Consider the following 25,891-nt stretch of genomic DNA (forward strand, 5'->3'; position numbering starts at 1 on the left):
GATAGCCCATTTATTGAGGAAGGTTATAGGCTATATTTCATCACGCTACGGGCAACAGGAGTGGAGCCACGGGGGTGAAACCGCGCGGAGCAGCTAGTTACTACATATTACCATAATACATAATATCTTCAATCACAGAAACTAGACATCCTTTTTGCCAACCTCACACGCTCACTGTAATTTGACAGCTCGAGCCGTCAGAAAAAAGTACAAAACGTAGGTACAGTACGTGGTACGTTTAAAAAGAAATAAATCCGACTACGATTCGAGGCAGCCTCTTTGAGCGCACGTGCTTAAGAGTCACTCTGCGGAGGGTGCTCGAGAGCGTCCCTCATCGATAATGTTTGCTTAGATTACAAATGTATGGAAATCTTAGTTTCACCAACCGTTTGCTCTTTTAATGATTTACAGTTACATTATTATTACAGTTTGAATGCATCTTATCAACGGAATCGTTAAATGTATTACTGTGATAAGACTGGCTAGTGCGTTAGTCTTAAAGTCAATATAAAATGTACCTTATTTACTTTAAATGTACCCTATTCTGACTCTCATAAAGAGCAAATCCATTAAGTTAAAAAGGTAATTAGAATAAATACATCTGTATTAAGGCTTTAATTATTATCAAGGCCTGAATTTATGAAAGTTAAAAAGTAAAGTTATTCAAAAGAATTCTCAAATAACTTCTAAACACATTATTTGCTACTAACACATTCAAACAGGTTTTTATCGGCACAAATATGTAAAAAAGACACAAAAGATAATGAACGTAATCATTACCATATTCATGTTGCAATTAGTTAAAAACTTAAGACTGATAAGAATTACTCGATAATTAGTCAACGGAAATAGTATTCAATTGTTTAAGTAAATTGAATAGTTTTTCAAACCTAAGCCATTTTGTAAATGCATAATGTTAGGACAGATGCTTGTTACTCTTTCACACTAAAACTGATCTAGAAATATTTTATCACATAGATTATAGACTTCAATAATACATAGATATATACTATTACCTACTAAGTATATAGCTAATTATGCGTATAGTATTTGGTGTTCTAATATTATTATCAAATCAAAAATATCTTGACTCAGATCGAAGCATTGGTCGTGGTCAAATCTTGGACGGCACTTGCTTTGATAGACAATTGACTAAAAAAGAGCCACCTCTTACAGGCTTAACATAGTAGTAATCTGGAGAAGTCTTTGATCGGACGTGTTTGATAGCCACTTACTGTAATAAAAGAACTCGATATTGAGGGCCAGTACTAACGAAACGCTTACCTTGTAATCTTGTAGTGGCTTAATCAGGGTCTATGTGTGTGTCAACAATGGACACTGCCAATATCGCAATGTTGGTTTGTTTTGATAGTTCGACACATCAGAAGGTAAGTGGTCTTACGAATTTTCCTCCAATGGGAAACTTAGTCGCTTATAATGTAGGTACATTTGGCATGCCTAAGTTATCCTGATAAGAAAAAGTAATAGCTTGCTCGCTTGAATAACAAGTGAGAAGTAGGTGTATTTTTGGGGAAATAAGGACACTAAAACTACAACGTAAAAATAACCTACGACCGTTAGTGAAAAATCTATGGAAATTATAATTGAAGCTTTATGAGAACAATATGGCGAATTATTAAAAGTGTTCAGCAAGTTTGGCTGTAGCTACAGATAAATAGATAAAATATAAAACGATATACGTATGCTTTAACATACATAAATGACAGCCAAGCCCTACCACTTGTATCACATAAATAACCACAAAACTATTCTAAGCAGTCCACTATAAATCAAATAAATAACACGTTTAGCGGTACAAATACTTAAGTGGCGTACATTTGCCGTTACAAGCAAACAGCCGAAACTAAGTACCCCTTAAACACACCTCTCGACACAATTACAATAGCGTGTGGACGCAAAAACCATTTGGATTTGGCCGATCATTATATGCAAATTTCCAGTTATTAATAACAACATGAGGTTTATTGTAAATGCTTCGGAGTATATGGTTTAAAATTTTAATAACGCTCTGCTTGGATTTAGGATTTGTTAATCAAAAAGGGCTTTTAAAACCAGGTGGAAAGGTCGGTTTTGTATCGATTTATAGAGCTTCTAGGTACATAAATTATCTTATTCACATATAACCTAGAAAATATTACACATAAAGTTAAATAAATGTCTTTATTTATACAGCACATTGTATACAGCTGTCGATAGGAAAGGTTTCAGATCGGAACAGTGCGAGGTAAGTGTCCTATTAGGGCACGGTTATAATGTGATTTGCAAGTTAATGTTTATTTTACTGTTTAAATATTTTTTTAACTTATTTCTATAACTTTCTATCGCTGTTTGTTTCGTCTGAACATTAGTGTTGGGATTAAGAACCATCTATTTGCGAGTGTCAAGATTCAAAATTTTCCCTAAAAAGTTTTTATAAACTTTTCTCTTTAGAGCATGGAGTTTCATAAAACTGTTTCCTACACAAAGTACCTACCTACATAATACTAAATAGTAGAAGTTATTGTTTACGTAAGAAGGTTGCAGTTAAAATTAATCGGTTTCTCATGAGGTGAAATACTTAACATAAATAATTAGTATAATTAAGGATGATAGATATTTCTAATAATATTATTATAGAGATGCGTTATAAGCGGTAGATTGTTGTGCATTAAATATTCTGAATAATTTAGTCTGTATTGAAATCAGCCATGATAGCGGTGAAAATAACAATTTTGAATTGAAGTTTCGTAATATTGTTCAATATGTATAAGCTAATTGATATAATTAATCAATTATTTAACTAAATTAAAATACTGGTTATTCTAGAACATTCCATTCCTTGAGCTCATTTATATTATTATTTATTAGAGTACAACAAAAACACGTTAAATGGACGGAAAAAAATCTGCTTTAATTCATCAATGATTCCTCACGTATCATCAATTGACAAAATCGTATTTAAAAATCCCGGGAAGAAAGTTTTATTGGAATCAAATCAATGTGAAGCAAGCCTTAACGGGGTCACGACTCGCGTCAATGTAACCGTATTAGACCCTGAATACATTAAATTATTCCCCAATAGCCTCTCGGCTACAACGCTCGAACTCTTTTTAATGTTTCTTTGGGATAACAGAATTCGGGTCACTTGACGTATGCCCTTTAGTCGATTAGGTTGACATTAGATGATGACAAACGGTTTTTTATAAGGCTTTTATAGGTAGCCTTCGTAGGCATGAATGGATTTATCGCTCCATCTTGCCAAACACAGCTATAGAGATTTTATTTTATCTTTCTATTAAAAAAACTTTTTCTTCAATGTGTTCTTATTCAATTTTTGGTAGTTAATTAATTGTTTTTACTCACTCTGTTAATCCGAAAATTTATAACACCTGTATTTTTTGGCATTATCACATAATTAGTAGAACTACACAGTCCATTGTTCATTAATTACTTAACAAAGATATATTACACATGCAAATACATGTACATTACCCCGAATATTCATAGAACGCATAGGGTTTCTGTGGTATGAATTTCAAAGGTTACAGGGCTTTATGTATAAAGCTACTATAATTTGCCCTTATCTATGTTATAATTATAGTATAAGAGGTAGATAGAAATTTTCTTATTTTATTAAACATAAATTCCGTACAATACTTACATGCTATTATTAAAATTTAAGAGCATTTTAGGATCTGCTTTTTTCATCATTTTGCAATGAATTTTTCGCATATTTATTGATTTTATACGTATTTTAAAACAGCGAATGCTATATTGACATACCTACAACTTTGTCAAATAACCCACTATACAAGTATACAACAATAAGATAAGAAGATCTACTGTGAATCTACATCAAAGCAATCTCTAATAAAAACAAAGTTACAATTACAAAAAATCTAATAAAGGTCGATGTTTTCCAACATTAACACAAACAAATCCGAAACACGTGCAAGCTTACAACCAGAAGGGTAAAAAGGTAAAAGGTACGGCCGTTATTATTCAAACAAAACTGAAGCAATAAACAAGTGAGTTTTATAAAGTAAATAACTTTAACAACGACATGGTTATCAAAATTGAATCTAAATTGTTGTCTTAGCCAATTTGGAAGCAAAGCTTTTCCTACACAAAGTTTTATTGCGAGTTGAGAGTCGCCGAATTTCATATTAGTTTAGGCTAGCGACACAGTGGGCGGTTTTATTGTCTAATTTATCAGACGGAACTTTTTTACATCCTACTAGTATAAATGCGAAAGTTTTTGAAGAATTACTCATTACAATCTTTGGTATATAAGATCGAAGAGGTTGCTGAAGACCCAGAATAAAAAGAATTATCCCGGAAATCTCACAGAAACGGGAAGCATGCGGGAGAAATCTATTAATTTTTTTTATTTTTTTTAATTAGAACACAATATCTCTTCCCTTCTATATTTTTTATAATATAAAAGGGAAGAGATATTGTGTTCTTCAGAGATGTAAGATATAAGTAACAGTTTTATCACATTCATAAGACACATATACAAGACAAATAACCCGTAAACGTAAGCTAAAATATGCTTAAAATTCCCATTAAATATTTAGTTTGTAAAATATAGCTTTAAATTCAATTCCTGTACCAATTTACAAAATAGGTCAAAACCTAAGTCAGGTCAAATATTATACTGAGCTCTTCGTCCACTTACAAGCAAATAGGATAGGCTCTATTGGAATATAGCTCAGAAAATATTTATTTATTTACACTTTATTGTATACGTATTGGTTTACAAAAAGGTTAATGGAGACAACTATTAATAATATCATAGGCTTTATCACAGAAAATTATATTTTTTAACAATAACTTAAAACAATGAAATTAGCCATTAAGATACAATAGAATTTCATTTTACCTATAGTTAATAAGTTCTATAGTTGCGAATTTTTTGATGTTTTGATGAACTTATTTGTAAGATGTATGTTTAAAGTTTGTTACTTAGCAGTTTTGTTACTATTCATTTCGGGTGGAATCGAAACTGTTATTTATTTTTTCGAGACGAGCTAGCGCGCAAGAGCAACTTTTGCCTTCGCAACTATTTTGTCTCACCCATCAACTATGGGCTAATAAAAAAGTCACCCGAGAGTTGCGTCGCTACATTCGCTCACTTTCTTACTAGCAAATAGAGTTAATGGGAGAGAAAAAATAGTTGCGGAGACAAAAGTTGCTCTTGCGCGCTAGCTCTTATACCTACTGACGTACATCACTATTGTCACATACCAGCAAAGAGATCTTTTATCAGTGGATAATATTATTATGTATAAAGCCTCAAAAAGCCTAAACGTTTATTTAACAACCACTTTTTACAGACACAAGTTATAACCAAATATTAGTAAAGAGATCTTTTATCAATGCATAAAATTATTACGTCAATAGTGTTTAAAAGCCTAAACGCTTATTCAACAATAGCTATAAAATATCCCGCTATGTCCCTAGCCCGGATTCGCCTGTACACGGGACATTAACCCGGTACATACGATTCGCGTCCAAACGGTCTCTTTAATCTGATGACCCAATTACATAATTCGGCCAATCAGCTCCACTAATTGAGTCGAATATACCGTTACATGTCATCTTACCGTTGTATATGACACAAATTATAGTTACTATCAAGATTCAGGATATATAATATAAAAATCTGGATTTACTTGTAGGATAAAGCAAAGTAGGATTTTTAGAGATATTTTCGTTAATTATATCCTATGACTTTGCTTTAAATACCGAAAAACCCGCGACATTATTCAATAATAGTAACTAATAATAATTTAAATACGTTGAGAGACATCACTACACTACACCCGGCACATTCATATTGAATTATAATCCTGAAGTCTTCTCCTTCGTAAAACTCACAAATATTATTCAGGATACATCGCCCATTTTTGCAAGTGACTACTATCAAGCTGATTTTCCGTTTGTAGCTTTATTTTGATGAGACACCGAATAATTTCGTGTACGAAACTCTCGATTGTGGTAGCTAACAGAGATAACAAGGATAAAATTTTTTGATTCGATGGTTCTCAAATATTTATTACGCAATTTGTAGGACAATATGTCTGTTGAATTATATAAACATTAACTAAGTGAAAACAAAAAAATCAGCTTGTTAGTAATCATCTAGGATGACCTATCTGAATATTTTTTCGAATAATTTAGGTAATTATCTTGAGATTGAACAAAAAAAAATTCATTCAGTTAGTAATAAATATTTGAGAACCATCAAATCAAAATTTTTTATCCTTGTTATCTCTGTTAGCTACCACAATCAAGACTTTCGTACACGAAATTATTGGGCGTCTCATCAAAATAAAGCTACAAACGGAAAATTAGCTTGATAGTAGTCACTTGCAAAAATGGGCGACGTACCCTGAACTATTAATCCCAAGCAAACAAAACATCCCTTAGCATTAAACATCCAGATATACAATTACATACGACATTCTATTCAAAGACTCGTATCATTAATTTTTATATGTTCCGTATACTATCCACGCAACAATTAACAATATTATTTCTTTATTTGCGCTAAGTGCGGTGCAAAACTGCACTTAGCGCTTGCTTGCCTTATTTTTGTTCCTTTATCTTTTAGTTATTACTGTAATACTGCTATCTCTAACTTGTACTAAGGCGTAGTGTTGTCCGCGCGTCGATAGTTTGAATTCGATAAATGCGAATATTATCGATTTTAGTTGCATACAGAAAGTTTTTTTTGCATAAAGAAAACAATAATTAAGTCTGCTTCTTAGGTTACTTTTAAAAAGATGCTGCAATGGTTAATTGAAATAATTCCAGATATTAAAAGTATTTTTTTACCTGTACCTGCCTTGAAAAATTACCGTTACTTTAAAATAATCCGTAAAGAACATCAATTACAACTTTCACATTTTAGTCTTAGAAACTAGGCTAGGCGCAAATCGCTCAATAATTACAAAAACAAATCCCTATTTATAATCCCTATTTAAATCCGTTACCTACTAAGTTTATAATTTTACCGACAATTATTTCTCGAGCATTTCCAACCCTACCATTCCGTGCTAAAAATATAATTGACTCGCGAAATTTTTGGGCTTCACCTACTGCAGGCTACAACATTTATACAAAATAAACCTAGTAGTTTAAAATCGCTATGTATTATAAATTGCTTATGCCGTGTATGTTTGTATGACGTTTAATAATAATGTCGTGACTCTAATATTGTGTGTTTCAAATTGTGAGATGTTAATTGTTTTGATAAGGTAAATTACTTAATTCGTTTGTTATGACATTTTAAAAGCATAATTTATCATTGAAATTATTACTGCTAGTAAAAAGAATATACTATATCCTTGCTCTGCTTTACTTTGCATTATGTCTTATTAGTCTATTATATGCATCAGGTTTTCCACCTTATAAAAAGTTTCATTCAAATCCATCCCGTCCCTAGATTGGCATGTACAAACAGACAGACATATATTTTTTAAATGTGCCTATAATAAAACTTGCAAGACAACAAGAGACTTAAACTTGTGCGTCATAATAAATATCTTACACTTTGCAAGAATAAATTATTTAAAAAATGCATACTTTAATATTTTCAAAACAAAGACTTGCGAAAAAAGTTTTAACGTTTATCACAGAGAATTATTGCAGCACTGAAAATCACAGTCTTTTCTCTAAAAGTTATTTCATGAATAATAACTACTTGAGACAAGTTCAAAAATAGGTTCTTAAATAACCTCATAAATTAATCAGCCATATATCTACATATATATTATTTACATTATATTTCATACAAATTGCATCTATCAAAATTGTTTATATTACGAATAGGTATTTTAATAACTTTGCTAGTTGTAAAAAGAATCAACTAAACTCAGTTGTATATTTTAAAAATGTACCTACTATTGTTATAGTAGGTAGGTAGGTACCTATATGTAAAAGAACAAAAAAAATGTTAAAGGTTTTACAAACCCTGAATAAACAGCTCAACAGAACTACACCGCCCTTTAAATTTTCCCTAACGACGCAAGTTTTTACCGTTCACAAGATTAAGATCTAAATATATCGTATTTTTTCTAAACTGAACAAAAGGCGAGGCGTAGAAAAATATTCGGCATATATCTCCAAATGAGATTCAACGACAGCCATCTGTGATTCGAATATATTTCCTGCAATGAGCTGCGAACAGGGATGCATTGAGATTAGATTGTCTTGGGGCGTCATTCTTTTGGAGCCCTACGACAGGATGTTTAATGTTGAACTAAACTGATAGCGATATAGCGAAGTATGCAAGATTTGAAAACTGGATGAATCGATTGTTACCATTTTAATCATTAATAAAAATCAAAAACTTAATCTAAATACAGGTATAATTGCCCATTGCCCAACCAACAACATTATCTACAGTTTGGATACATACATAGCAGATTTGAAAGAAAATTTATACTTACACAGTAGTTTGTAATTTTTTTTTAATACCTTCCTAAATAAATCGACATTTTGAAATCCGAAAAGTATGCAATAGAAAAACGAACCTCTGTCTTAGCAAATATAATATCCCCTACACTAAATTCGATCGAATCATTTATGCTAAACCTAACGACTTCCTGAAACCTGTATACCATTTCATTAATATTAAAATGAGCAAACATAGCCATAAGCTGTTAATAACAGTTTAGGTACTTAAGGATATGTCTATAATGAATACAGTTACGTATATGATGTATTTAAAACAGAGCTTATTAAGATAAAGGGGCCCGAAAACTCGGGTGGCTCTGCCTTTCCTCGCTCTGAATTATTTAGAGAAAACGTCTTGCCTCTAACACGATCAAATTTCTTTACAATAATCAAATTTCGTATTACGTAAATAAGCCACGGATAATGAAATCGAACGATTTGTTTGTTAAAAATGGTTTTTTGGAAAGGGCTGGTTATATGGAAACGGATGGCGGTTATTTTGAGTGATTTATTAGATGTATTTAATACGTATTTTTATAAACCTAAAGGGGATAACTCCTCTTGACTTGATGCTTTGTTTTTGCGAATGAGATTTTAGTACTCTCTATCTGTTAATGGCGTAGTTTATGTCACTTTTCATTTTTCTATCTGTTAATCAAGACACATAAACAAAATTTCCATGCATATAAACTATAATAAAGAGGAAACAGGAAATTTTTGGGTTAAATAATTTCAAGGGAATTTCAAGATAGCAATGTAATTCAATTAGAGATACGTCTTTCTTCACTGAAAGCACTTTCACATTTCCGACTCGGGATATAGATGGCGTTCGTGACATATATACAAGAATTCCACATTCAACTTCAAGGGCTACATTTCCGCAAACAAAATGCCTAACAAAAACACTTAACCTAAACAAAATCGTGTCCCCATTCCCCAGCCGAGGGTTCGGCCGTCCTATCCCATTCCAATTACAACTATGTCGCGAAAACAATAAGGTAGATAATCGCTGCAACGACTGCTTCTCTTTGATAAAGTCTTTTTTGGAGGCAGCGCGTCTAATGAGCCGTATAGAATAAAAAAGCTTCGTCTTTCTTAGCATTTCTTTAAGGCCGTGTACGGTGGTCGCTTTGCTTCTTCAGGGCCATTTAATTTTAGACTGGGCACTCGTATGATGAAGCCATTTGAGGAAAGTTGCTTGATAATTTTAGACACCTTTTTATAGACCCTCACGAGGGACTTTAATAGACTTCATGACGTGACGATAACTCAAGGAGTCTAGGTTTGAAGATAAAAGTAAAGTTCTGAACTGTCCAAAACTTTCATTTATTATGGAAGTTTTCATGCTCGTTTAGTTTTATTAAAAAAATATAGGAAAAACTGTACAAGCTACATTAGCCGCGAACCAGGGCGTGTCGCTAGTATAATAATATGTAAATAAAAACGCGAATAAGGTTTTCAGGTTACATGTACACAGATTTCTAGACCATCAATCAAATGTAGCAGAAAGTAGTGCTTATGGTAATTTTGCTCATATCAGACATATGTACAGTGAACGATCAGACATTTTGACAAAGGAGCATTTCATTTATTTTGCGTATAAATGAGTTGATAATTTAATTGCCAACTGAAAATGTTAATTGAAGATTTTCATTCATCAAACAAGATTAGTGTGATAATATGGAATATGAATTTCACTATTAAAAACGAAGAGTGAGCAAATTTTCGCAATATCTCTATGTTAAATAGTCTACGACATCATTTATATTTATATACCGAATATCCCAGTTATCTTTAAGGAACTCAGATTATTTATAATACTCATTAATCTAACTAACTAAATAATTCTAACTAAATAACATTTTGACACTACAACAAATTTTACAATACAACTATAAAGTAACTGCAATATGCCACGCTACGATAACACCGCCAAAATACATCCATATTCGAGTCACAAACATATCATTCCACCGAACATCTTTATCAAAAACCTGAGACAACACAAACTGGTTAAAACCGGTGACGTCGCACATCAATCCGCCCGCCACCGGTTACCGTGACACCCGCCATTAATATCACAAAACATGGCGGATTTGTTTTGGCGCGAACTGAAATAGAATTAATTGATTCGCGGCACGCAATCCGTCAAGTGTTGCTTACCCCTAATTTCGGATTTGAACTAATACAGACGCACAACTAATTACGCTAGTGCGCTGATTTAGCACTGTTTAAACTACAAATTACTTCCCCAATAATAGCGCCATCATCCCGCCCTTACATTTACATATTGTATTGTTGACATCTAGCAACACTTGAACGCGTGCTCTGCAATATAATAGATAGCTACCTACGCAAATATATCACTTGGGACTTAAACGTAATTTGTGAAAAGTGGGTGTGCTACGAACATACTACGATAACGCTTTTATAATAATATTATAGCTTATATTTATGTACATTATATTATAATAATTTAATAGCTTATAATATAAGATTATACCCAAATTTTTATAAGATAATATCGTAGAACCAAATATCTGGTAGTTCTGTTCGGTACGCAATCTACGTAGTGCGTATCTTTGTCTTATCATTAGACAAATTAATATGTATTGTTGTTGTTATATTAATATGTATTCTTAATTTTTGCTATAAAGTTATTGAAGAAATTAAATCAGTTGTAGAAATAGTATCATATTATAATATTGTACTTTATGATATAAACATAATTCAGTACCTAGAAAATTAATTCATCTTTATCAAATAATTAAACTCCTTCTTTCCTCCTGTTATAAGACAAACGTTAAAAAACGAATTACAGACATCAGCACAAACCCGTTAAATAAAATTCGATTTGAAAAACATTAATATATTAAACAACTCTATCTTTTACGGAGCGTAAACACACAATTCAAAACTCTAATATCTAAATAAATAAAGTTGAAATTTCACTAATACATCCGCTACCAAACTCGTGTCAAATGTTTCAACTTCCCGAAGGTTCAAAGGTGATGCCATATAAAGATTAAAAATTACCCGAGGATAGCTAACTTTTATCAACATAACGAGAGCGACCCGCTGATCCGTGAAAAATATCAAAACGCTCAAGTTTTACAATTTACCTATACATTATATTATATACATGATACTTTTGTGCGTACTGTACTCAGTAGCGAAATCAATGAGCTGAATTAATTGAAATAAAGCACGTGTATACTTTATATTCAAAGTCAAGCATTTATTCGTTGAACTGTTTTTCCTTTAGATCTTTTTATTTTATTATAATTAGATTCGTTCGGAAATTTTCTTCAGGAAAACAACATTTGTATGGCTTATATTGATACGTCGTTTTTGTGATTGAACAATCCAAACATAAAAAAATTTACAGTACGGTCGTCGTGGATTAATTGATTAAATAATTAGAAAAATATATTATTAACAAGTAAATCGTGTCGATGAAGAATTATTATTTATTATCGTCTAATTAATGCTAAGAAATAGTAAAAAAGTATAATTTATATATTTAACTAGCGGTCCGCCCCGGCTTCGCCCGTGGTACATATTAACGTTTTCTCTACATAAGAACCATCCTCGTACTTCAAGGAATATAATAAAAAAAGAATTATCGAAATCGGTTCAGCCGTTCTCGAGTTATGGAATTACAACGAAAAGTGGCATTGATTTTTATATATTAGATTTAATATAATGGTCGTCGTAAGCCACATACGCTTCGCTCAGCTGTTGTTTATTTGCAGTAACATTCACACGATATATTTCATAATAAATTTCATAATGTAAAAGAAAAATTACAGAGCGATATATTTCATAATTTACTAGCTGTGCCCCGCGGTTTTACCTGCATTGCTCCGCTCCTGTTGGTCGCGTGATGACATAAAGCCTTCCTCGATAAATGGGCTATCTAACACCGAAATAATTTTTCAAATCGGACCAGTAGTTCCTGAGATTAGCGCGTTCAAACAAACAAACTCGACTTCAGCTTTATAATATTAGTATAGATTAGAAAAATTCGTTTTAATGGAATATAAATAGAGATTTCTTCTACAGTTTCACATCTGTTTCACTGATCGATTTCCTTTCCGGGCATGTGAGCTTTTGGGCCCCGCTGGCCGCCAGACCGTGACGATTTTTTTCGTCTCCGCCGGACATAGAGCCCTTAGGTTTAAATTTCACGCATAAACTAGTAAGAGAAGCCATCTTTATAATTTAATTTATCGGTACTAAATCATTGAAAAAAAAGATGTTTCTTTCCAATTGAATAGTTTAGTAAATTATGATGTACACATACATATTGTGTCTAAGATAACTGATATAACAATTACTTATGGTTAATTTTTTGGCTCTTCAAGAGTGTAATATTTTTTTTATTCTTATAAAACTTGACATACTTATGACTAACGAGAACTACAAAACAAATAAACAACGCTTAAACTAACATTTACAAATAAAGATTCAGTTACTTTAATTACAGAACACACCCTTGCACTTTCGCACAGAAAACGCGACTCAAAAGTCTAAAAAGAGAAGGTTATTAATCATAATAAAAACCACATTTTCCTTTATTGAAAATAATAGGTTTGCCGCCAATTTTTCGCGTAATTTATGCAATATTACAATATTTACGTGACAAAGATAATCAATGCAAACAAAACCATTTGAGTAGCGCCAGGATAATGGCCGCCAACTTTGTTGGGCCCATTCATTAACAATAATGTGTTTACCGTGTGCTGTTATTTAGCTTATTCCGTCGCTTTAATACGTTTACCGCGCTTTTTATTTATCTCGCTGAGGATTAGACAAACCTGTGGAGACGAATTTGTTTTGACTGCGTTAAGACAAAATTACAATAAGTTTATGCTTTACATAGAGCTTTCATGATATTTTAATGAAAATTTTATTCCTTAGAATTTATAAATATTTGAATCTTCTTAAATTTTCACGGTGGATGGTAACTGTGAGTAAAAATAAAGTTTATCGGTATCTATAATCCTTGCTAAAAGTATTTTCGTATTGACTAAAAGTAAATAAGAACAATCTTAAGTAGGTAGATATTTTTTATTAAATCCTGTTGTATTAGTCAAACATACTATCTTACAGAGAAATTTGATATTTGTGGTAATATATTCAAGAATATACCTAACTTATAGTATACTATTAACTAGACTAACTTAGCAAGTTTAAATACTAAATACGGTCTTTTACAACCGAACTATTACTTCATTCTATCGCTCAAATCTAACCAACTAAATGAAAGCATTCATTCCACACAAAGACATACATCTTTTTAAAAGCTCAACAATGGACTACCTCAGGGCCGCGACCTCAAAATAGTTAAATTATAAGGTCTAAGCAAAAACGACGCGTCATTCCACGCGAAAGGGTGGACGTTCAGACTCATAATCATTAATTTGTGAAGTTTCAACGTACTGTAGAGCAGATTAATGTATAATCACCCTTATTACTTTAGACCTGACATACGGGCATGATAAGTAGGATCTATAATACGCATAATTTGAACAAGCGACTTGTATATGGTATTTAATTTTATTGTAAACTAGCGGTCCGCCCCGGCTTCGCCCGTGGTACATATTTACCTTTTCTCTACTTAAGAACCATCCTCGTACTTCAAGGAATATAATAAAAAAATAATTATCGAAATCGGTCCACCCGTTCTCGAGTTATGCGCTTACCAACACATTTTGCGATTCATTTTTATATATAAGAAGATAATTTGTAAATTGTTTATAGTTGTTTTCATTGTTAAAGTAAAACCATTTATGTTTTTTCATTTATAGGTAAGTACCTATTTTAGGTAGGTATATTACATTACAATTAAATTGTATTTGCTTTTAAAATCGTTAAAAGTCTTTGAAGTGTCTGTTAAATAAATACTTAAACAAAAAGGGTACATGGAATATTGCAGCAACTTGCATTTTTCTGGACCATGAAAAAATACTCAAAGATGTTATTACTGAACTAGCTGTGCCCGCGACTTCGTCCGCGTGGAATAGCGACTGCATAGTAGTTACTACTTTACATACAATTATTTAGTAAACACGTACTACAATAAACAATTCAAAGAATTGTTAATAGAATTTATTACTAATCTAAGCTAAAAAAATTACGTACTTTCCGGAAATCCAGGGCATTCTCCGGGGATATCCGGAAAATGCCTGTAAAATATCTGGAAAATCCCCCGGAAAATGCGTGAAAATTTTCGGGAAAAGCGTGGAAAATGCCTGAAAAATCTCCGGAAAATGTATGAAAATGCGTAAAAATGTCCGGGAAAAGCCTGGAAAATCTCCAAAAAATGCCAGGAAAATGACTGGGAAATGTCTGGAAAATATCCGGTAAAAGGGTGGAAAATGCCTGGAAAATCCCCGGAAAATGCCTGGAAAATGCCTGGAAAATATTCGGAAAATGCGTGGAAAATTCCTGGAAAATCCCCGGAAAATTTCTGGGAAATACCCAGAAAATTCCCGGAAAATATCCGGAAAATGCGTGAAAATCCGGAAAATCGAAACTACCTTCTAAGTTCTACGAATCAGCCTTAGTACCCGCGTTGTAGTGTCTGTCACCATATTTCTGATAATATTGTAAGTATAGTAAGTATTTATAGTTAATATGTATTTATTTGTATTTTTAATTTCCTGTCCTATTGAATGCTATATAGTTCTCACTTATTTATATGTTTACGTTTATTTTTATTTTTATTTTCTTATATACCTACGCACCGACCCACCCACACACACACACTCATACACACACTCACACACACACACATACACACTCACACACTCACTCACGCACACACATCACACAGGCTGTAACTCCGACTGTCAATAGGGGTTTCTGAAAATCAGTGTTGCTAGTTGACTCAAAAGTCACTGCAGCTTTATACTGAGAAGCCCCTTTTGACAACAGACGTTGCCGCACAGTACTTATCTAATTTTTAGGTTGTAAGTTTTTGATTGTGTAATAGGTATATTGTTTTAGTTTTTAAGTTTGTTTTTTTTTTCACCATGTTTTTGTTCTTACTTTTTTTTCTGTTTCTGTGCGGCTTGTATACTTTGTTGTCAATAAATGTTTCATTCATTCATTCATTCATTCAAAATGTCCGGAAAAAGCGTGGAAAATGCCTGGAAAATCCCCGGAAAATGTCAAGGAAGTGTCCGGAAAATGCCTGGGAAATGCCTGGAAAATATCTAGAAAATATCCGGAAAATGCGTGAAAATGTCCGGAAAAAGCGTGGAAATGTCCGGAAAATGCCGGGGGAATGCCTGGAAAATATCCGGAAAATGCGTGAAAATGTCCGGGAAAAGTGTGGAAAATGCCTGGGAAAATCCCGGAAAATAACCGGAAAATGTGTGAAAATGTCCGGAAAATACCCGGAAAATGTCCGGAAAATATCCGTAAAATGCGTGAAAATTTTCGGGAAAAGCGTGGAAAATGCCTGAAAAATCCCCGGCAAATGTCAAGGAAGTGTCCGGAAAATGCCTGGGAAATGCCTGGAAAATATCTAGAAAATATCCGGAAAATGCGTGAAAATGTCCGGAAAAAGCGTGGAAAATGCCTGGAAAATCCCGGAAAATGTCAAGGAAGTGTTCGGAAAATGCCTGGGAAATGCCTGGAAAATATCTAGAAAATATCCGGAAAATGCGTGAAAATGTCCGGAAAAAGCGTGGAAAATGTCAGGGAAATGTCCGGAAAATGCCGGGGGAATGCCTGGAAAATATCCGGAAAATGCGTGAAAATGTCCGGGAAAAGCGTGGAAAATGCCTGGAAAATCCCCGGAAAATACCTGGGAAATCCCGGAAAATAACCGGAAAATGTGTGAAAATGTCCAGGAAATACCCGGAAAATGTCCGGAAAATATCCGGAAAATGCGTGAAAATTTTCGGGAAAAGCGTGGAAAATGCCTGGAAAATATTATCTAGAAAATATCCGGAAAATGTCCGGAAAAAGCGTGGAAAATGCCTGGAAAATCCCCGGAAAATGCCTGGGAAAATCCCGGAAAATAACCGGAAAATGCGTGTAAATGTCCGGATAAAGCGTGGAAAATGTCTGGGAAATGCCTGGGAAATGTCCGGAATATATCCGGAAAATTTGTAAAAATGTCCGGAAAAAGCGTGGAAAATGCCACTTTAAATTTGCGAAGTAATTAAAGCAGACAACCAAAAAAAGAAAAAGAAAGCTAAAATCTTTCATATTAAATGTATAAGGGATATTCATATTTCAATTTTCATATGTACTTAATGTAATTTTTTTAATGTAATTTTTTTGATATTTCTCGATTTATTTAAAAAAATCGAGAAATATCAAAAAGCACAAAAGCACACTTAACGATTAACGATTACACCCTGTATATGAATGCCTTAGCAAATGTTCGCCGTGATTATTTAAATGATCATAATTTTTTTTTATTAATGAACCAATTGACATGAAATTATAAACACTAAATGACAAAAAAAATTAACTGCAGTTTTGGGTTCGGGATCAATTTTCAACAACAACACCTGCTAATTATTTTTTACCTATTTTCATTGTATAAAATCGTAACATAATTTCCTATATGTATTGTTCTATTAACACATAGATAATAATATCTTCCCAAATTTTAATAAAAAAGTTGTTTTTGTTATTTATATCTAAAAAGGAGCTTTTTTAATAGACAGAAATAAACATTAAATTTTTATAAGTTTTATGGAAACTGAATGTAATGCAAATGGGCAAATATTAAAAGTAAAATTAGGTATTTAAAATAAATAAATGAAACAACTACCTATGTACTAATTACAGAAAAACTTCTTTTTCGGTTGAAAATTGCTGGATCATGAGTATAATTCTTTATCTCTTACCTTGGGCAATCTGGAAGAGATCGCTAGTAAGCGATAAGACCGCCTTATGTACATACCGCGTTAATCCATTTGGTATGATTGTAAATATTTTACTTGGTGTGGTACGTATATTAAATTGATAAATAATATGTACTATCCCAGTACGATCTGTACCGCGATAGCCATAACGATAATATAATATATAAAACAATCAGATAACATTAAAGCACGAATTAAAATCATACTTGTACAGTAGTTGTGAGTGCAATATAATTTACGTTTCAAAATTACATTCTTTTATGGTACTAAAACGTAGGTAGATTCTCACGCACGCACGCTGATACGTGGTTGGCTGCCCCTTCTCTCATTCCCGAAAAATATACTCTAAAACTACCCAAGATTCTTCCAATGATTGTACATTAACTTTAGTCAACAATTGACCACGCGCAAGGATACTAATCTCTACTACACCCTCACGCAAATCATCAATTTTTATGAATCTGTAAATAAAAAAATCAAAAGATATCTTTACCTAATTTTATTAAAAAGCTACTAACAAATAAAATTTTATCAAGAAGTAAAGTGACCTTCTTTGGGCGTGTTATAAATAAAAATAGAATTTCATCATATTCTTATTTTGTCTTAACTTCAATTCTAATTAAAAACATGAGTCTAACTATATAATTATTATAAAGAATAAATATAAAAGCTACAACTTACCTTTTGTGGGAACGCAAGAAGGATTTTTAAAAATGTCAACAATGAACACAATCTATTATTACCAATATTAACTGTTAAATGGTGTCTTGTTTGACATCAAATAATAAACATCTACCCTCACTTCACATAAAATATAAGCACCTGAAGTGGACTCTGGGAAGACATGGGTTAAAAAGATACAAATAAAAAACCCCACCAACATCATAATATTTAAATTATAAATTTGCAAGAAGCGTTAATATTATGTAAATTGATTTGATTTTAATGAAATCTCAATAGATGGCGCTGTTTCAAATTTGTCTTTATACTATTTAATTCATTAAACTGTTTCTCTGCCCAAATTACGTAAATGACATAGTTTTTATTTTGTAAAGCTAGATAATAGCATGGCTTACTCGAAACCAACATTTAAACATGAGTCTTTAGATTGTACGCTGTCGTAGTACACGGAATATGTAAGAAAAATAAAGGTCCACAGCTCCTCCCCCGAAGGTGATATCATGATAATATGTTTAAACTATCCTCACCCGACCTCTCAGGAACATTAATGCAAAATTTGAAGTTAATCTATGCAGTACTTTCTGAGATTAGCTCGGAAATACATACAGACAAACAGACAAACCGACAAACAGACAAACAGACAAACAGACAAACAGACAAAAATTCTAAAAACTATATTTTTGGCTTCTATATCGATTATAGATCATGGATTATGTATTATTTTAAAAAAATATTTAATGTCCAAAATCCAACCAATCACAAAGCTCTACAGAGATTTATTTTAAATGCAAATAATGTCGTAGAGGAAATGGGAAATGTTATAATTCTTGGAGATTTTAATTTGGGTAATATAAAATGGGTCAATAGCTGTACGAATCGTGAAGTAATGGTTCCAATTGAGTATCATGGTAATGTGGAATGTGCTCTTGTTGATTTTATAAACATTAATAATCTTGATCAAATTAATAATGTTCTTAATCACAATGATAAAATGTTAGACTTAGCCCTGACAAATATCTCTTGTTGTAATGTTTCCTCGGCGATTGATATATTGACTAAGCCAGATCCTCATCATCCTAGTATTCTGTTGTGTGTCGAATCTAACGTACCCTCTACTTTGCGATGTAATGACTTTGTTAGCTATAACTTTTTTAAGGCTAATTATGATGATATTGTGCGAGAGCTGGAAAATATTGATTGGGACTCTAAATTTCTACTTGTTAATGATATCAATAAGAAGTTGGAGCTGTTTTACGATGTTTTGCGAGGCGTAATTGAGCACCATGTACCGAAAAGTTACATTAAAAAAAGCAAATATCCTCCCTGGTTTTCTCCCGCTTTAGTTCGTATCATTAAAGAGAAGGATAAAATTAGGCGTAAGTATAAACAGTTCAAAAACCCCCGCGATCTGTTTGAGTTTAATGTTTTGCGAGAAAGATGCAAAAAAATAATTTCACGTTGTCATCAAAACTACAAACAAAAAATTGAAGAAGCCATCAAAAGAGATAGTAAAGCATTTTGGAAATATGTTAATAGTAAGCGAAATAATTGTCTATCATCGATACCGTCTGTTATGTGCCTCGACAATCTTACCGCAGTAAACGGTCCTGACATTGCGAACCTCTTTGCCTCTCATTTTTCATCCGTTTATTCTGATTCAATAATAAAAGCGCTTCCAATTTGTTCAAGTAAAATGACTTGCTATAATGATTCTTGTTCCAAAATCAATGTTACTAAAAAAGAGGTTCTTGTCAAGTTAAAACAACTTGATGTTAACAAAGGTGCTGGTCCGGATCTTATCCCACCCATTTTTCTTAAACGTGCGGCCGTCTCGTTAGCTTCTCCTCTAGCTAATATTTTCAATGAGTCTCTCCAGCAAGGTATATTCCCCGAGCGTTGGAAGTTTTCCAGGATTGTGCCAGTATATAAAAAGGGTGACCAAACCATTGTTAGTAATTATAGACCTATCGCTATTTTATCAACCTTATCAAAGGTTTTTGAATCTCTTGTTTGTCCTGTTGTTACTCGTTACTTGGATAAATTTATATCACCACATCAACATGGTTTTCGTAAAGGTCATTCTATCCAAACAAATCTTGTGAAATTCTTGTCTGACGTAGCGAGTGAACTAGATAGCGGAGGCCAAGTAGACGCGATCTATACGGACTTCAGTAGCGCTTTTGATAAGGTTGATCATGAGACGCTGCTCATAAAATTAAAGAATTATGGTGTATCAGGCTCCATTTTGAAATGGTTCGCATCTTACCTTTACAATAGATCACAGGAAGTGGTTGTGAAGGGTTTTAGGTCGTCTATGTTTACTGCAACATCTGGAGTCCCACAGGGGTCCCACTTGGGTCCACTGCTATTTCTTACTTATATAAATGATATTTCTGACTGTATCAAACATTGCAACTATGCTCTTTTTGCTGACGACTTAAAAATCTATAAATCAATAAAAAATTTATCGGACGTAAATGCTATTCAGGATGATTTGGACAACATAGCAATCTGGTGTAAAGCTAACTATATGGTCATCAACTCTAAAAAATGTTCTTACATAAGATTTACGCGAAAAAAATCACTACTGCATTCTAAATATAATATCGAAAATGTTGCACTCAGTGAAAATTCTCAAATTGTAGATCTTGGCGTCACTTTAGACAGCGGACTTAGGTTAACATCCCACTTAGACAATATTATCAAAAATGCAGCACGGATGTTGGGCTTTATTAAAAGACATGACTCACATTTTAAGACATCAACTAAAATAGTTCTTTATAATTCTCTGGTTCGCAGTCACCTCGAGTTTGCTTGTGTGGTATGGAATCCCTACTATGCCGTACATTCGCAGCGTATTGAATCTATTCAGCGTTCCTTCACGAGACACTTGGCTTTTACCTCTCGAGGTATATCACATCGCTGCCCATATAGTGAACGCTTAGATTTTTTTAAAATGATTTCGTTACGCGACCGCCGCAAATTACACGATTTACTATTTCTCCATAAATGTGTAAACGGTGCTGTTGTCTGTGAGGACATCATTTCTAACATCGCTTTTCAGATACCGTATGGCTTTCCCAGAAAACCGGTAAAAAACCTTTTTTGTGTTCCAGCTTGTAAAACTAACCTAGGCAAACATGCTCCATTATCGAGAATGTGTGCTACTTATAACCAACAAATAATGCTCTTACCAGATCTTGACATATTTTTTGGATCTCTCGCACAGTATAAGCATAAAATTATTCACAGTTTTTCCAGCAGCGTATAAAATAATGTAGTATATTGATTATGTTTTTCTTTCATTTATGTTTAATTGTATAAGTGTTATTAATGCGAATGTTGTGTACACCTATAATTGATAAATACATCAGATACAATTAATTAGATAATGTCTTCTTCTATATAATGTAATGTGTATTTATTGTTGTGTGTTCCATAAATTAAATAAATAAATAAATGTACAGTTTTGACTTTCCTACGATTTTATTATAATAATATGTATAGATGAAAACAACAGTACTTGTAATATATAAGTATGAAAAATATGATCGTTACTGAAGACAATATCTTTAACAAAGCTCTTTACTCACATATTTGTTTTCAACTGCTACTTATTTCGTCAAATCTAACTACAATCATTCGTTTTAGCGCTCGTCCTAGTGTAGTTTTTCACCGTAGAAATGGTAATAAATTCTGGCAGTTGCTCTTTAACTTGACCATAAACATGATAATTCAAGTGATGTCAACAGGCAGGCCAATTTCAAGGTAAGCTTCGTTGCATGAGAGAATGCCAGCGATTCGGTTAAAACTCCATTTGACAGTCAAAAAAGCCGACGTTCCCAAATCCACGGCATACATTACCCCTTAATCCGGCGAAATATTTTAGGCCAACTTAAAATGCCGAAATTCCATTCAAACTAGACTATCAACGCATACCTGAGTATAAATTAGCTATTTCATGTATTATGCAAAACGAGTGTCCCCTCATATCTCCATGTTCCATACTTAACCGTTGATTAACTGAACCTCAACTAAGCAGTGTACATGCATTAACGTAATTATACTGCAACGACAATACGTAGGATTTGGAGCATTAGAGCGCTGGGGTCATCTAGCTGAGGTTTAATGGGATTCTGTATAGTATGGGCGTTTAATAGATCTTAATGCTTCGATTGACGATATGGCCGTAAACCGCTTGGACAAAGAAGGTACGGTATCTGCGCGAAGCAAACGATGTATCCCTTCAGTCAACCATGTGTCCTAGTAACATGCCAACACAAGATATACGAACCTTCTAAATCAGCAATTAAATATTACGTTTAAATCCTAAAAAAAAAAAATATAGTTACAATTAGACTCAATACTGGTCTCCTAACAAAATGTATGCATTGTCTTATAAAATGATTATTAAGTTTGTGAGAAACAGCACATGCTATCATAGCCTGATCGATTACACAACTAGGTGACCAGCAATGATCAAAGTACCAAAGAAACACTAAGGACTAAGGTTGAAGTTTGGCAGATATTTAGGTGCTGAATTTGAGATTTTAGCACGTGCCTCTTAAACGAGACTTATTCCCATGGGCTCTTCGGGCTTCGTCATTAATAATTCAGATGACACTTGCGAGAGAAACGGGTGTGATTTACGAGTAAAACGTCAATTGCAATACTTAAGATTTAGTGGGACATTCAATACGCATTTTTATGATATCGCCGGCGGTTGATTAATTTGGCTGCAAAAAGTTTATTTGATATTATAGCTTCAAAAGTGGGAGCGAAATATAGAATGAAATGTATCTCTACCACGCCCAATTAAATTGTAGGAACGTCCTAACAACGTATCTACTAGATTTTTGTTCTAGAAATTTACATTCAAAAAAACAATAAATACAAATTAAATAGACAAGCAAGTTTCGGTTAAACTCAATTCATTGTGATATAAAATCGTCATCTTAATCTTACCTAGAAGACAATATACCAAGACACAATAACAAGCATAAACCAGCATTGCCACAATAACGATCCCTTATTTAAGTTCACTTGAGCTCAATATAGCACCTACATCATTTATTAAACAGAAGTTATTCATACGCCTACGTCTCGTCGCTAAAGGACCTGCACAATTATTACTTCCCTAATTAACTTTTAATCACCACGCGTCCCATAAACTTACCCATCTATTGTTTAAACTTTGAATAGTTAAACCCTTACGATTTAATCCCCGACGCGTTATTACGAGTTGCTTTATCGGTATGTATTTTAGGGTTGCCAGTTCGGGAATTGTGGAAAATTAGGATAATTAATAAGGTAGAGAATTAATTTAAACACCTATAGTATAAACAATACTTGTTTCTCGTTTTCTGGATAGAGCAAATAAACATTTTTCGGAACTTAAGTTTAGTTTCTGTAACTAATTCTTCTGTTCCTATTTAATAATTACCAATAGTGATTACCACTGGACAGTTCTTTGGCATATTATTTATATGATTATTATAGTTATTTTGTAAAATTAAATTGTAAAACTGACATGATTGCAATGATGAGAGCAAGTATGGAGTTTCTTGCCGGTTCTTCTCCGTAGATACTGCTTTCCGAATCGACGGTAAATGTTAAAAATATGTAATGACGTTTCAAAAGTGCTTCTAGAAGAAGTCTAATTGAATAAATAAATGTTTGAGTTTGAGTTTGATTAAATACCATACCTAATATATTCGGGCAAGTAACAAAACAATACCCGGAAATATCTACTAATAAAAATGATTTCAAAAATAAATACCTAGTTAAAATGAGAAATTATATCTCACACATAATAAATTAATCATTTAAAAACACAAATCCTCATTCAATTACCTATTGTTTTCACTACATTAAAACTATTCAATAGCCCTCCGATCGTGGGCAGAATATGAACGAACCTCATTGGTGTTCCAGCGATGGCGCTGGGCGGCGAAATGCTCCGCCCTGGGCAGGCTCTCTAGATTCTCCGGCAGTTTTATCGGTTCTCCATCTGAAAAGAATAATTGAATTAGAGAAATAATTAAATAAGTGAAGCAAGGTGTGACTCAGGCGTACACGTATAGTAGTTTAAAGATGGTCAACTTTATAGTGTTTGATTTTTTTCACATAAAATCGAGAAAGTAATATGGATTTTATTATAGTCAAATTATCATTTTCACTTTAAAATATAAAGGTTGTAATTGTATGCGATTTATAGAATAAACAATAATTTATTATCTTGGATAAATTCACATATTATATCTCAAAAACTAATATCACTGTTTTCTTTGACTTATTTGTAAAATGCTTCAGATTCCAGTATTGACCTAACATATTCCTTTCTTTTATTTCAGAAGTTCGAATACCGCAATTCAAAGGAGAGCACAGTTGCAGGAACTCTAGAACCTAATTGCAGAAAAGAATTAAAGTAATTAAACAGAAAAGAAGATAAACATAATGCACATGGAATTTATTCGTTCACTTCAGCATCCCAAAGCGCATTTCATTTTATTTCCTAAAGTAACCGTACATGGCCAAAGGTCCATAAATAACGCTGAAACAGCGACAAAGCAAAACCGCGTTGTAAATATCCCGAGTCTATTCGCTTGAAAAAATAAAAAGCTCCAGAAAGAATTACAAGAAGCTAAAAATGTGTCTCACACGTTATCTGGTAACCACGATTGGACAAAATTAGTGGGCACTCGAGCAAAAGCTTAGCTGGCGAAATTTCTTCCTACTACACAAACGACCAATTTATTTCTCGAGCTCCTTAACTGAAAAACGAGGAAAAACCCTCTTAATTTCAACAGTATAAGAGCTCACATTGCCTCCCGTTTAGAACATTAAATTGGCAACTCCGTATACCGGACGGCGACGGAATTTCAACAAGTTGGTCCATAGAATATTGCAAATTTAAGCCCGCCGCTGAGACTCTCGTATGCCTATAGATATAAGGTTTATTTTAGCTTGCTGGGGTATAGACATTATTTGCCGTATTTAAGGCTGTGCCGCTTGCAGCGCAGACATTCTTGACGAATGTTGCCAAAAACCTGGAAGGTTTTCACCTCGTTTTCGACTTCCGTTATTGTTTCCCCGGTGTCAAGATTGTAGTTATAAATTAAGGTACTATTAAGATGCTTGTATGCCGCTAAGAATTTTTACTTTCTAGGCGAAATTTTACAATTTCGTCGTGCCAGGTCATTTTACTAGCTTTAGCATTAAATCTTACAAAAGTGCGAAACAACGCCACAGAATAAAAATGCACAACACATAAAGCGCGTCACACATACATCCTGTTACAAATGACCCGAAATTTTGTGGGTCATTTGTAACAGGATGGCGGTTCTACAGGGGTCTTAACTCTTAGTACGCAATGACAAAAAGAAAAATGATGGTCAGAACGCTGGTACCGGATACCTTAAGATACTATAAAGTATAACGTTTTATATTAGAGTATCTTCACCGTGTGTGACGCTTTAACCCTTAAATTGATTTCGTCCGTTTTAAAGGACATAGTATTTACACACATGCTGGCGCTGTTATGGCAGACCTAAGCTTCGCTAATCGGTATATTGGGAAGGGACTAGCTATGTCCTTCGCGTACATGCAGGTTTTTTTACCAAAGCCATGTACAGTCGCGAATGGTGACCATTTGAAAATTGCAAAAAACGGATCTCTTCACTCTTCTGATAAAATTGATAAAAACTGTAAGTATTTTGGCTATTTTGTTTATAATGTTATATTATTAGTTAGAATACAATTGTAAGTATAGTATTTTGACATAATTTTTACATATTTTACAATATTTGGTATACAAATATTAGTTTATATACGATGTCCCATAAAACGGA

The 25,891-nt window shown here is 33.2% G+C and overlaps 1 protein-coding gene and 1 long non-coding RNA gene across 5 annotated transcripts in view; one reads left to right on the forward strand and one right to left on the reverse strand.

Annotated features, from left to right (window-relative positions):
* Nucleotides 1-25,891, reverse strand: part of LOC123696509 (calmodulin-binding transcription activator 2) — a 166,425-nt gene that overhangs the window by 79,448 nt on the left and 61,086 nt on the right. For all 4 annotated transcript variants that reach the window (XR_006752088.1, XM_045642714.1, XM_045642713.1 and 1 more), the window contains exon 3: nt 23,960-24,051. The gene's annotated coding sequence lies outside the window, so the exon portion shown is untranslated. The remainder of the gene's footprint in view (nt 1-23,959; nt 24,052-25,891) is intronic.
* On the forward strand, nt 1,204-25,192 carry LOC123696511. The gene is made up of 2 exons (XR_006752089.1): nt 1,204-1,388; nt 24,395-25,192. It is a non-coding gene; the product is annotated as an uncharacterized LOC123696511 (long non-coding RNA).

Source organism: Colias croceus, chromosome 12, assembly GCF_905220415.1.
Source record: "Colias croceus chromosome 12, ilColCroc2.1".
NCBI classification, from domain to species: domain Eukaryota; kingdom Metazoa; phylum Arthropoda; class Insecta; order Lepidoptera; family Pieridae; genus Colias; species Colias croceus.